The sequence below is a fragment of the Schistocerca piceifrons genome, chromosome 5 (assembly GCF_021461385.2).
Source record: "Schistocerca piceifrons isolate TAMUIC-IGC-003096 chromosome 5, iqSchPice1.1, whole genome shotgun sequence".
NCBI classification, from domain to species: Eukaryota; Metazoa; Arthropoda; class Insecta; order Orthoptera; family Acrididae; genus Schistocerca; species Schistocerca piceifrons.
Window position 1 is genome coordinate 188064967 of NC_060142.1, and position 11972 is coordinate 188076938.

Consider the following 11972-nt stretch of genomic DNA (forward strand, 5'->3'; position numbering starts at 1 on the left):
AGTCTCCTGTGTATCTGAAGATCGATGTACCACAAGGATTAATTAAAGTTAAGTATTAAACCTGCTCCGTACTTTTCTTCCTAACATTAATTACGTATCCTGTTCCAGTACTTCAAGTCCGTCTGCGTTAGTCTCGCGTGCATTTTCAGCCACCTCAGCTTCACGGTGTCGGCCCGGCTGCCGACACAACACCTTCTTTCGTACAAAACGTACGGCAGGTCAGACTAATCGGGAGTGGGTTGCAACCTTGCAAGGCCTTACTAGGGATTGTGCTTTTGAGTGTCAATGTGGACTCCCTTATTCGAATACCATGGTACGTGATGCAATTGCACAGAACATTTCTGATGTTCATATAAGGGAACAGATTTTGAAACTGGTCAATCCCTCCCTTCAACAAGTGATGAACGTATTGGATCGGCAGGACACACTTGACTTTGCTCAGGAATCATTTAAACCTTCGCCCCCCGTGCCTCAGGTTAACCGACCCGCCAGGCGAGCTGCATGGAACAGTAAACAGTCCTCGCGCCTGACCGCACCACTGCCGCCAGGCTCTCAGCCACGTGTACCGCGCCGGCAAGCAAACGCAGTGCTAAAATCATGCCCGCGGTGTGCTGCTAGAAATTCGCATGAGAATTGCCCGTCACGCCAAGCTATTTGCTTTTACTGTAATAAAAAAGGACATGTTCAAAGTGCTTGCGAGAAAAAGCTCAGATTCGAAACTCAAAACCGTTCCAGGGCCTTTGCTTCGCGCCAGAATCGGAATCGAACCAAGGATACTCAGGCTCGCGACACTTCGCCCATGGAAATTCATATAGTTCATGCCACTCCGCCCAGTGTCACTGTTTCTAACAGTGACTGTGTTTGTCCCACAAATAGTGTGTGTCGACATCGCAGGAACTCCCGTCAACTCGCAAGTGATTTTGTACCAGTGTCAGTTCACGTTGCACGAGACAGTCGCTGTTGTCGTCAGCAGGACAATAAACTTTTTGTGGACTTGGACATTAACGGCAAAGTGATACCATTCCAGCTCGATGCTGGGACTGCAGTTTCACTGATCAATCAAGACACTTACAAACTGCTGGGCACACCTCCGTTGCGTGCCGCAAATGTTAAGTACCTATTCAGGTCAAGAGATCCCTGTGTTAGGACAGTGCAGCCTTCTTGCAACATACAAGGGGTAAACAAAACTTGTGTCATTTTACGTCCTTCGTTCTTCTTCTGCAGTGAACTTGTTTGGTTTCGATTTATTTCAGTTGTTTAACTTGTCTATAGTAAATCAGGTCCTATCAGTGAACCAGACTCTGCCTTCAGACAGTGTTTATGTGGTGTCACCGCCAGACACCACACTTGCTAGGTGGTAGCCTTTAAATCGGCCGCAGTCCATTAGTATACGTCGGACCCGCGTGTCGCCACTGTCAGTGATTGCAGACCGAGCGCCGCCACACGGCAGGTCTAGAGAGACGTCCTAGCACTCGCCCCAGTTGTACAGACGACTTTGCTAGCGATGCTACACTGACAAATACGCTCTCATTTGCCGAGACGATAGTTAGCATAGCCATCATCTACGTCATTTGCTACGACCTAGCAAGGCGCCATTACCAGTTTATATTGAGATTGTATTAATGTATCAACAAGAGCGATGTTGTCCAGTTATGGATTAAAGTTAAGTATTACATCAATTACGTACTTTATTTGCTACTATAAATTCCCTTAATTGTTCCAGACCTCATGCCAGTCTGCGTGAGCTTAAACGCGTGCCTTTCAGCATCCTCGCATAGTGACTTGGCAGTCTTGCCAAGTCACAACAGTTTCTCGTCTATGTGAAGAATTTGCAGACATTTTTGCACCGGACCTCGGTTGCGCTAAGAACTATAAAGCACATTTGGAACTGAAAGTAAACGCACAACCGAAATTTTTCAGAGCGCACAGTGTTCCCCACGCATTGCGTGATGAGTTCGCAAAAACATTACACGATTTGGAACCACAAGGTGTAATTGAACGTGCGCAGGTTTCTCTCTCTGGGCATCACCGTTAGTAATTTTACCAAAACCTTCCGGAAAATTGAGACTTTGTGTGGACTTCAAGGCAACAGTGAATCCACAACTAGTGACTGCAACTTTTCCTTTACCCCGCCCAGCAGGTCTTTTTGACAAACTGTGCCCTGGTAAATATTTTTCGAAGTTGGACCCAGCAGATGCGTACTTGCAAATACCGGTGGACGAATAATCCCAGCGCGTTTTGGTGGTTAACACGCACCTTGGTTTGTATCGATTCAAACGACTGCCATTCGGGTGTGCATCCTCCCCTGCATTGTTCAGCAATATCTACAAACTGTTTGTGCGTCGGTCCCTACTGCGGCAAACTATCTGGACGATATTGTGATCTCCGGAGAGACGGAAGAAGAACATTTAGCCAATCTCAGAACATTATTTCAGGTCTTGCGACAAAATGGTTTTCGCTTGTGGAAGGACAAATGTGTGTTTTTTGCTCGTGACTTACCCTATCTGGGACATGTACTCAATGCCAAGGCATACATCCCAGTCCAGAGCACCTCCGTGCCATACAAGACTTGCCTTCGCCGCAGAATTTGAAGCAGCTACAGAGTGTGCTGGGAAAATTTCACTATTATCATCGCTATGTTCCACTGGCCTCTTCCATTTCAGCTCCGCTTCATCGCTTACGCCATAAAGGTGTTCCGTTCGTCTGGACGACGGAATGCGAACGCGCCTTTCGCCAGTTGAAATCGGCGTTGCTTTCAAATACTTGCCTTACGCCATTCGATCCCCGGAAGCCCCTTTTGTTGATGGTGGATGCATCGGATTTCGGGATCTATGCTATGCTTGCGCACAAAAATGGATCGTACGATCGCCCTATTGCCTTTGCGTCCAAATTGCTCTCGTCTGCACAAAGAAATTATTCACAGATCGAGAAAGAAGCATTGGCTCTCGTATTTGGTGTTACAAAGTTTCATGATTTCTTGTATGGTCGTCACTTTACCATCATCACAGACCACAAACCTTTGACATCGCTTTTTCATCCGACCAAGCCTGTACCTCCACGTACAGCGCAGAAATTCATTCGCTGATCTATTTTCCTCTCGCAGTACCGCTACGATATCTTGTATCGGTCCACTGCTAAGCACGGAAACGCCGATTCGTTGTCCCGTTTTCCTGTTGCTGAGGATAGAGCATTCGATTCCTCCGAACTTGCTTGCATTTTCATTGATTCGGAAACCGATGACGTGGTCGAATCGTTTCCGATTGATTTTCATCGTGTAGCTACAGCCACAGCTGCCGACCCTGTCCTTGCTACCGTTCTGCGTTTTGTTGCTACGCAATGGCCCTTGTCAAAGTCACGGATCGGGGATCCGTTGGTCCGCCGATTTTTTGCTCACCAGGAGAGACTTTTTGTACAGCGTGGTGTCTTGCTGTTGCGTTCTGATAATGATCAGTCCGGGGTCGTGGTCCCACGTTCGTTACAGTCCTCTGTCTTACAGCTTCTCCACCACGGACATTGGGGTATAGTGAGAACGAAACAACTTGCTCGTCAGCACTGTACTTGGTTCGGAATCGATGCCGCGATTACGAATATGTGCTCCTCTTGCATGGTGTGTGCCGAACAACAATCAGCACCACCGCGGAAATTCTTTGCATGGCCAAAAGCCACTTCACCTTGGCAACGCTTACACATCGATTTTGCTGGTCCATTCTGGAATGCTCGATGGTTGGTTGTGGTAGATTCAATCAGTAATTTTCCTTTTGTTGTCCGGATGTCTTCCACAACGTCATCTGCCACCATCCAAGCGTTATCCCTATCTTTTGCGTCAAAGGTCTTCCACAGACTATTGTTTCCGACAATGGCCCACAATTCTTGTCTGAAGAATTTCAGTCATTCTGCAAGGCCAATGGTATTCAACATCTGACGTCCGCGCCGTTTTCGCCACAGTCAAACGGTGCTGCTGAACGATTGGTCAGGACTTTCAAGTCACAGATGTTGAAGTTGAAAGAGTCGCATTCTCGGGAGGAAGCGTTATTGCTCTTTTTGTCCTCGTATCGCTCTCAGCCCCGAGATGGTCGCTCGCTGGCTGAGTTGCTCCACGGTCGCCCTCATCGAACCTTGATGTCTTTGCTACATCCGCCGCATCAGGTTCCTGTGCAGCGGCAGACACCTGCTTTCGCCCCAGGCGACGTTGTCTACTGGCGCAACTCTCGAGGTTCACGGCGTTGGCTCGAAGGGCGCATTCTTCGCTGCCTCGGCCGCGCTATGTATCTGGCTTTGGGTGCCTCTGGTGAGGTGCATCGGCATCTCAATCAGCTGCGCCTCTGTCGTCGCACGGGTTCTGCCGCTCCCCGTCTGCTTTCAGCGACGGTGCCGTCCGGTCAGCGCCCTGGGGACCCATCTACTGGCTCGCCTCAGCCCCAGGTGTTACCGACGCTGCCTTCCATTTTGCCCCATGGCGACGCGCCGCCGCCGCCGCCGCCGCCTGTTCTCCCGCCGGTGACGCCCGCAGTGGACGCGTCGCTGCAAGCGCCGGGCGCCTCCCTGGGTCACGCGCCGCCGATCGCTTCCCGTGACCAGTTGTCCTCCGACATGGAACTCTTGCCCGCTCCGGACCATATGTCGTCTTCGCCCGTCGGGTGCCCCGGCCCGATGGAGGTCGACCCTTCGGCCCCTCCTGTCTCCCTACGGGCGCATACACCGCATGTTGGCGTGCACCCTGGAGCAGGTTTTCAGGCGTTTCCTAGCTCCCCGCGGTCCGAATGGCAGGGTATGGGTGGCACAGCCTCGCCTGTTGTTAGGCTCCCCACCTCGTCGCATACGTCAACATGGGGTCCTCCCCACGGCGGGCGGAAGCCTTATGCCACAACCGTCCGCCGATTTGCGGGGGAGGAATGTGGTGTCACCGCCAGACACCACACTTGCTAGGTGGTAGCCTTTAAATCGACCGTGGTCCGTTAGTATACGTCGGACCCGCGTGTCGCCACCATCAGTGATTGCAGATCGAGCGCCGCCACACGGCAGGTCTAGAGGGACTTCCTAGCACTCGCCCCAGTTGTACAACCGACTTTGCTGGCGATGGTTCGCTGACAAGGTGCGCTCTCGTTTGCCGAGACGATGGTTGGCATGTCCTTCGGCTGCGTCATTTGCTGCGACCTAGCAGGGCGCCGTTACCATTTGCTGTTGGTGCTGAGTCATGTACAGTCAGAAGCGGCGCTCATCGTTGATGGATTGAGGTTGGGTATTCCACCAGCTACGTCCGTTTTTCTGGAGTCTAGTTTCCTTGTCCTGTTCCGGAACTCGCGCCGGCCTGTGTGAGCTAGGGCGCGTGCCTTTCGGCTTCCTCTGATAATACGGTGTTGGCTCTCCTGCCAACCCACAACAGCGTTCATGCGCTTACTGTTAAGGTTAACTGTAGGCAACTTGCATTCATTACTTACCAGCCTTGTTTTGTTTATTAGTGATTCGTATTCGTATTCGTATTCGAACTCGGGGACCTTTGCCTTTCGCGGGCAAGTGCTCTACCATCTGAGCTACCCAAGCACGACTCACGCCCCGTCCTCTCAGCTTTACTTCTGCCAGTACCTCATCTCGTACCTTCCAAACTTTACAGAAGCTCTCCTGAGAATCTTGCAGAACTAGCAATCCTGAAAGAAAGGATATTGCGGAGACATGGCTTAGCCACAGCCTGGGAGATGTTACCAGAATGAGATTTTCACTCTGCAGCGGAGTGTGCGGTGATATGAAACTTCCTGGCAGATTAAAACTGTGTGCTGGACCCGAAACTCGAACTCGGGACCTTTGCCTTTCGCGGGCAAATGCTCTACCAACTGAGCTACCGAAGCACGACTCACGCCCGGTACTCACAGCTTTACTTCTGCCAGTACCTCATCTCGTACCTTCCAAACTTTACAGAAGCTCTCCTGAGAATCTTGCAGAACTAGCAATCCTGAAAGAAAGGATATTGCGGAGACATGGCTTAGCCACAGCCTGGGAGATGTTACCAGAATGAGATTTTCACTCTGCAGAGGAGTGTGCGGTGATATGAAACTTCCTGGTAGATTGTGTGCCGGACCGAGACTTGAACTCGTGACCTTTGCCTTTCGCGGGCAAGTGTTCTACCATCTTACTTATCGAATCCAGCCGTTAACCCAGAAAGATGCCACATACTATGCTTTAACTGGTCTTGTGGCACTCAATAAATAATTTTATAATGTAAATTCTTCAAACGTCTGTAGAAAGCTATTTATTTTGCTAAGGCAACCGGCCAGGTGAGTCTAGTAAACCCGCATTACTTGTTATTAACTGTTTTCTGAACTAACCGCCTGTGTGATTTTTCCTTTACACGTATTAATAAATTGGCCTCCTACTGTATCGTACCTATTTGCTTAAAAATTTAATTTAATACACTGAAAATTAAAATGTTGGGTTTAAAAAAATGCTAAAAGAGAGACGATGACTGTGGCAATGGAGGAATATTACAATAGCGATGAAATCTGGATACAGTTTTACTCTTGTAATATATAAGACAGTACATTAATTAATTAAATACCGTATTGCTATTTGTTTGTTGCAGAATAATTTCAATAAAAGGAAAAGTGTGCTAAAAATTAATATACTTATAGATTGGTGTTATTAATCAATAAATATCAGCCACTAATTTTCCTCGCTCGAAATTTGAACTCCCTCATCCAATCATTGGTGACAAATGATACATTTTATGCTGTCTTGTGACTGAGAGGCGACATAGATCTTTCATAGGACGCTGTACTGTCTTTGTTTTATATTCAATCTTATTTCCCCTCATGCGCCTTCTCAAATCGGTTTTACAGGGGAGTTTATTAAAGCACTTACGCTTTGAGTATTTTGAGTTTTCCATTTTCTTCGCATATGGACTTTTTTAGGCAATGATTTAATACGCATATTACTTTGGTAAAGTATCGGTATAATGGGAGAAGTATTTGCCAAAGCTTCTGGTTCTTCACTATGCTCTTCCTGACCACATATCAAGAGATTCATCTGGAGTTCCTGAGGATTGGTCCTTAGGTTCTGTAGCCTGAGTACGAGCATTGTCAGTTTCGAAATTGTCGGCAACAAGAACCCTATCTGTGGTTTTCACTGTAGCAAAATGATGCTTATTAAACACAATGGATCATTAGATTCTATCTCATATTCTTTCAACCGGTTAAGCTCTACCAGCAGTAGCTACTCTGAAATAAGCAGTGCTGAATATACAGGGTGTCCCAAAAAGAATGACCTGATTTTGAATAGAATTATTTATTAGGAAGAAGGGCTTAACACCAACAAATTACATACTAAATTACTCAGAAGAGACAGAAGTTATAAAAATCCGTCATAAATCTTCAATATGTCCTCCATTGGCTGCACGGACGACATCTAGCCGATAGCCGAATTCATCCCAAACTGAGAGTAAGGTGTCTCCTGTCACTGAAGCTACAGCAGCTGATATTCTAGTTTTCAGTTCATCAATGTCACGAGGTAAGGGAGGAACGTAAACACAATGTTTAACATATCCACACAGTAAGAAATCACATGGTGTTAAGTCAGGGGACCTAGGAGGCTAAGAGTGTAAAGCCTGTCTCGCAGTCCTGTACGCCCTATCCAACGTTGAGGCACATTGGCATTGAGGAAACTGCGCACGTTGTTGTACCAGGGCGGTGGTGCTCCCTCTTGCTGATAGATGGAATTATCAGAGTCAAGTTGCGGGAATAACCAGTTCTGTAGCACTGCAAGATAAGATTGTCCTGTTACGGTTTCTACCTCAAAAAGTAGGTCCATAAACCTTGCTTTGCGAAACAGCACAAAAAAATTCACTTTGGGTGAATCACGTTCGTGTTTAGTTGTTTCATGGGGTTTCGAGCCCCCATATATGCACATTATGACGGTGAACCTTACCGCTAATATGGAATGTTGCCTCATCGCTGAATATGAAACATGACATAAAAGTGTCATCTTCCATGACCTCTAGAATAGCATTGCTAAAGTCCACTCGAAGAGCTTGTACCAGTTATAATAGGTATGGTTTGAGGGCTAAACGACACCGTAACACACGCCACGCTTGTCATGCGCGGTACCGCAAGGTCTCGGCTAGCACGACGCGTAGACTTGCGGGGGCTCCGCTCAAATGCTCGTCGGATTTGTTCCACTGTTCGTTCAGGAACGCGTAACCGGCCAGGACTTTTGCCTTTACAGGGGCACCTTGTTTCTTCAAACTGTTTATACCACCGTCGAATGTTCTTAGGTGATGGTGGTTTAGCACGATATTGAAGATGAAACGCCCGCTGAACTGCGATCACTGATTGAGTACGACTAAATTCAATAATACAGTACGCCTTCTGTTACGCGGACGCCACATAGCGCGAGACTGGCTGCACTCGTAGCGACATCTAGCGGATTTTTTCTGAGACTCTAGACCATGCCGATTACATCTAGCGCCTAGTGACATTTATCTCAATATTATTAGAAGTTAAAATCGGGTCACACTTTTTGGGACACCCTGTAAAACGAGATGGTCAACTTGACCCAGTCGTCGATGTTAAACGTGATTTTTTGGGTAGGATGATCGTAAAACACGAATAAATAGTGACACTTTAGTCAGTGTTATAGTGAATTAATAAAATATATTACGTTGCTGTACATCCGATTACGTTGAAGTCTTGAAAATTATGTACATATGAAGCAGTGTATACGACAGTATTCGTACATACATTGACCTGATGGAAGCGGTTTCAATGTACGACTTTTAGAGCCTCACTGTGTGAAATGTCGGAAGGATCACTGCGATGATGCTATCTAGACGTATGAATTTCGTCTGCTTGAGTGGTCATCTAACCCCGTTCTTCAGCTTGTCCCATTAATCCCAACATCTAAGTTAGATGACGATCAGTTTGGCTCTAGGAAAGGTTCAAATGGCTCTGAGCACTATGGGACTTAACATCGGAGGTCATCAGTCCCCTAGAATTAGAACTACCTAAACCTAACTAACCTAAGGACATCAAACACATCCATGCCCAAGGCAGGATTCAACCTGCGACCGTAGCAGTCGCGCGGTTCCGGATTGAAGCGCCTAGAACCGCTCGGCCACCGCGGCCGGCTCTAGGAAAGGGAAACGCACAAGAGAGGCAGGTCTGACGTTGCGGACGAAAATGAAAGTAAGACAAAATTAAGAGACGTTCGTAGAACTTGTCGAGCTGTAAAAAGCGTTCAATAATTTAAAATGATGAAAAATGTTCGAAATTCTGACAAAAATAGGGAATATACAATACGCACAAGAACCAAGAGAGAACAAGAGCAGAAGACCGAGAACGAAGTGAACAGATTAAAAAGGATATATATTCTTTCACCCCTGCTGTTCCATCTAAACATCGAAGAAGCGATAACGGAAATAAGAGAAAAGTTCAGGAGTTCAAAAGTTCAAGAAGAATTACAGAATCTTTTGAATGGAATGAACAGTCTAACGAGTAAAGAATATGTACTGAAACTAAATCGAAGAAAGACGGAAGTAATGATAAGTAGCAGACATGACAATAGCGAGAGGTAGCAAAATGATCCATGCCGGACGGAAGAAAGACATAAAAAGCACACTAGCATTGGCAAAATGGGCGTTCCCGGCCATAAGAAGTCTACTAGTATCAAGATAGGCCTTAATCTGAGTAAGAAATTTCTGAGAAAGCACGTTTGGAACACAGCATCGTATGGTAGTGAAACAATGACTGTAGGAAAACTGGAAATGAAGAGATTCGGAGCATTAGACATGTCGTGCTACAGAAGCATCCTCTTTTAGAATACTACTGCGTGGTGCGGGAACGTTACCAGGTAGGACTGACGGAGTACACCGAAAAAGTTCAGAGAAATGCAGCACGTTTTGTATAACCGCAAAATATGGGAGAGAGTGTAACAGAAATGATACAGGATTTGGATTGGAAATCATTAAAAGAAAGGCGTTTTTCGTTGCGACGGAATCTTCTCACGAAATTCCAATCACCAACGTTCTCCTCCGAATGCGAAAATATTTTGTTGACACCGACCTACATAGGGCGGAACGATCACCACGATAAAATAAGGGAAATCTGAGCTCGTACGGAAAGATACAGGTGTTTATTCTTTCCGCGCGCTATACGAGATTGGAATAATAGAGAATTGTGAAGGTGGTTCGATGAACCCTCTGCCAGGCACTTAAATGTGATTTGCAGAGTACCCATGTAGATGTAGATGTAGAAGAATGTTAAAAATTAGGTGGAATGATAAGGTGAGGAATGAGGAGGTTCTGCGCAGAATCGGAGAGGAAAGGAATATATGGATAATACTGACAATAAGAAGGGACAAAATAATACGTCCGTTAAGGCATCAGGGAATAGCTTCCATGGTACTAGAGGGCGCTGTAGGAGGTAAAAACTGGAGAGGAAGACGGAGATTGGAATATGTCCAGCAAATAATTGAAGACGTAGGTTGCAAGTGCTACTCTGAGATGAACAGGTTGGCACAGGAGAGGAATTCGTGGCGGGCTGCATCAAACTAGCCGCTCGGGGTAGCAGCGCCGTCTGGGGCGCCTTGTCACGGTCCGCACGGCTCCCCCCGTCGCGGGTTCGAGTCCTACTTCGGGCATGGGTGTGTGTGTTGTCCATAGCGTAAGTCAGTTTAAATTAGAATCAGTAGTGTGTAAGCGTAGGGACCGATGACCTAAACAGTTTGGTCCCATAAGATCTTACCACAAATTTACAATTCTTTTTTTGCATCAAACCATCCAGAAGACAGGTGATTAAAAAAACGTCATCATTATAAAACGCCCCGTCCTCAAAGCTTTGAGGACGGGGCGTGAGTCATGCTTGGATAGCTCAGTTGGTAGAGCACTTGCCCGCGAAAGGCAAAGGTCCCGAGTTCGAGTCTCGGTCCGGCACACAGTTTTAATCTGCCAGGAAGTTTCATATCAGCGCACACTCCGCTGTAGAGTGAAAATCTCATTCTAGTCATCGTTATAGTTTGAGGAAATTACTAGCCGGCAAGCATTGTATACCATCGTTATCGTGAAAGGTTACGGAACATAACGGTTACTTTGCAACACATCTCCTAGCACTACGCGACGCGTCATCCGAAATACTGTAAGTTGTCTCGATGGAAGCCACCAGACGTTCGTCGCTCTCGAAGTCACGAGTGGCAGCAGGAAGGCACGCCGCCAAGTTTCCTCTGGCAAGCTCGTTGGCGTCATCGCAGCCTGCAGCTGCCGAACTTGTGGCGGTTTTCCGGAAGCCCTGTGCTCCGCTAATTACGAACAGCGCGGGCGGCGAACAGACCTCGTCCCTTGACAGGTATCGTTCAGGGCGCGGAAGAAACCAGAGTCCACTTTAGCTCGTAGTAGCTCAAAGTTTCTCTAAATGGGTACTGTCTGTACTACTTTCAATATATACGCGATATTTTTCGTAATTGAAATGTCACATGTAATTATAAGTGAAACGCCAATTTTTTCTAAGTACCGACAAATTTTATGAACCAGAGTGACTCTTCATATGGGTGAGTCTTGTATCCGAGTTTGCTCAAACGTCCAGAGACATAGTGAAAGGTGGCTACACTGAGCCACTGCGCCAGAGATTGCGCCAAAGAGTATTATTAAGCCGCCTCCACAGTGCTTGTTGAGAGCTCGTGGTAGTCAGTGCGTGGGCAGAGCTCATAGAAGACAGTTCGTGTTGAGATGTGCGAGTGGGCAAGGCTTGTCGAGATGCTGTAGTAAGGAGTGCTTGTTCCATGTTTTATCCAGTTATTTGATGGGAGAGATAGCAGATGTTATTCTAATGAAGATATTGTAACGATCAGAGTGCTTTTCGTCAATATATATGAAGGTAAAATATTGCGTGTTTTTTCATTATTTCCATGTTTTAAATAATGCGTCATGACAGGTTCAGTCAACAAAGCATCTGGCTTGTGTTCTTGTATTAGAGTGTAATTCTGGTTTTCTTGAG

General features: G+C 46.7%; 1 non-coding gene across 1 annotated transcript; it reads left to right on the forward strand.

Annotated features, from left to right (window-relative positions):
• Positions 1-10841: 10841 nt before the first annotated feature.
• Positions 10842-10916, forward strand: Trnas-cga. Its single transcript has one exon. It is a non-coding gene; the product is annotated as a tRNA-Ser (tRNA).
• Positions 10917-11972: the final 1056 nt, after the last annotated feature.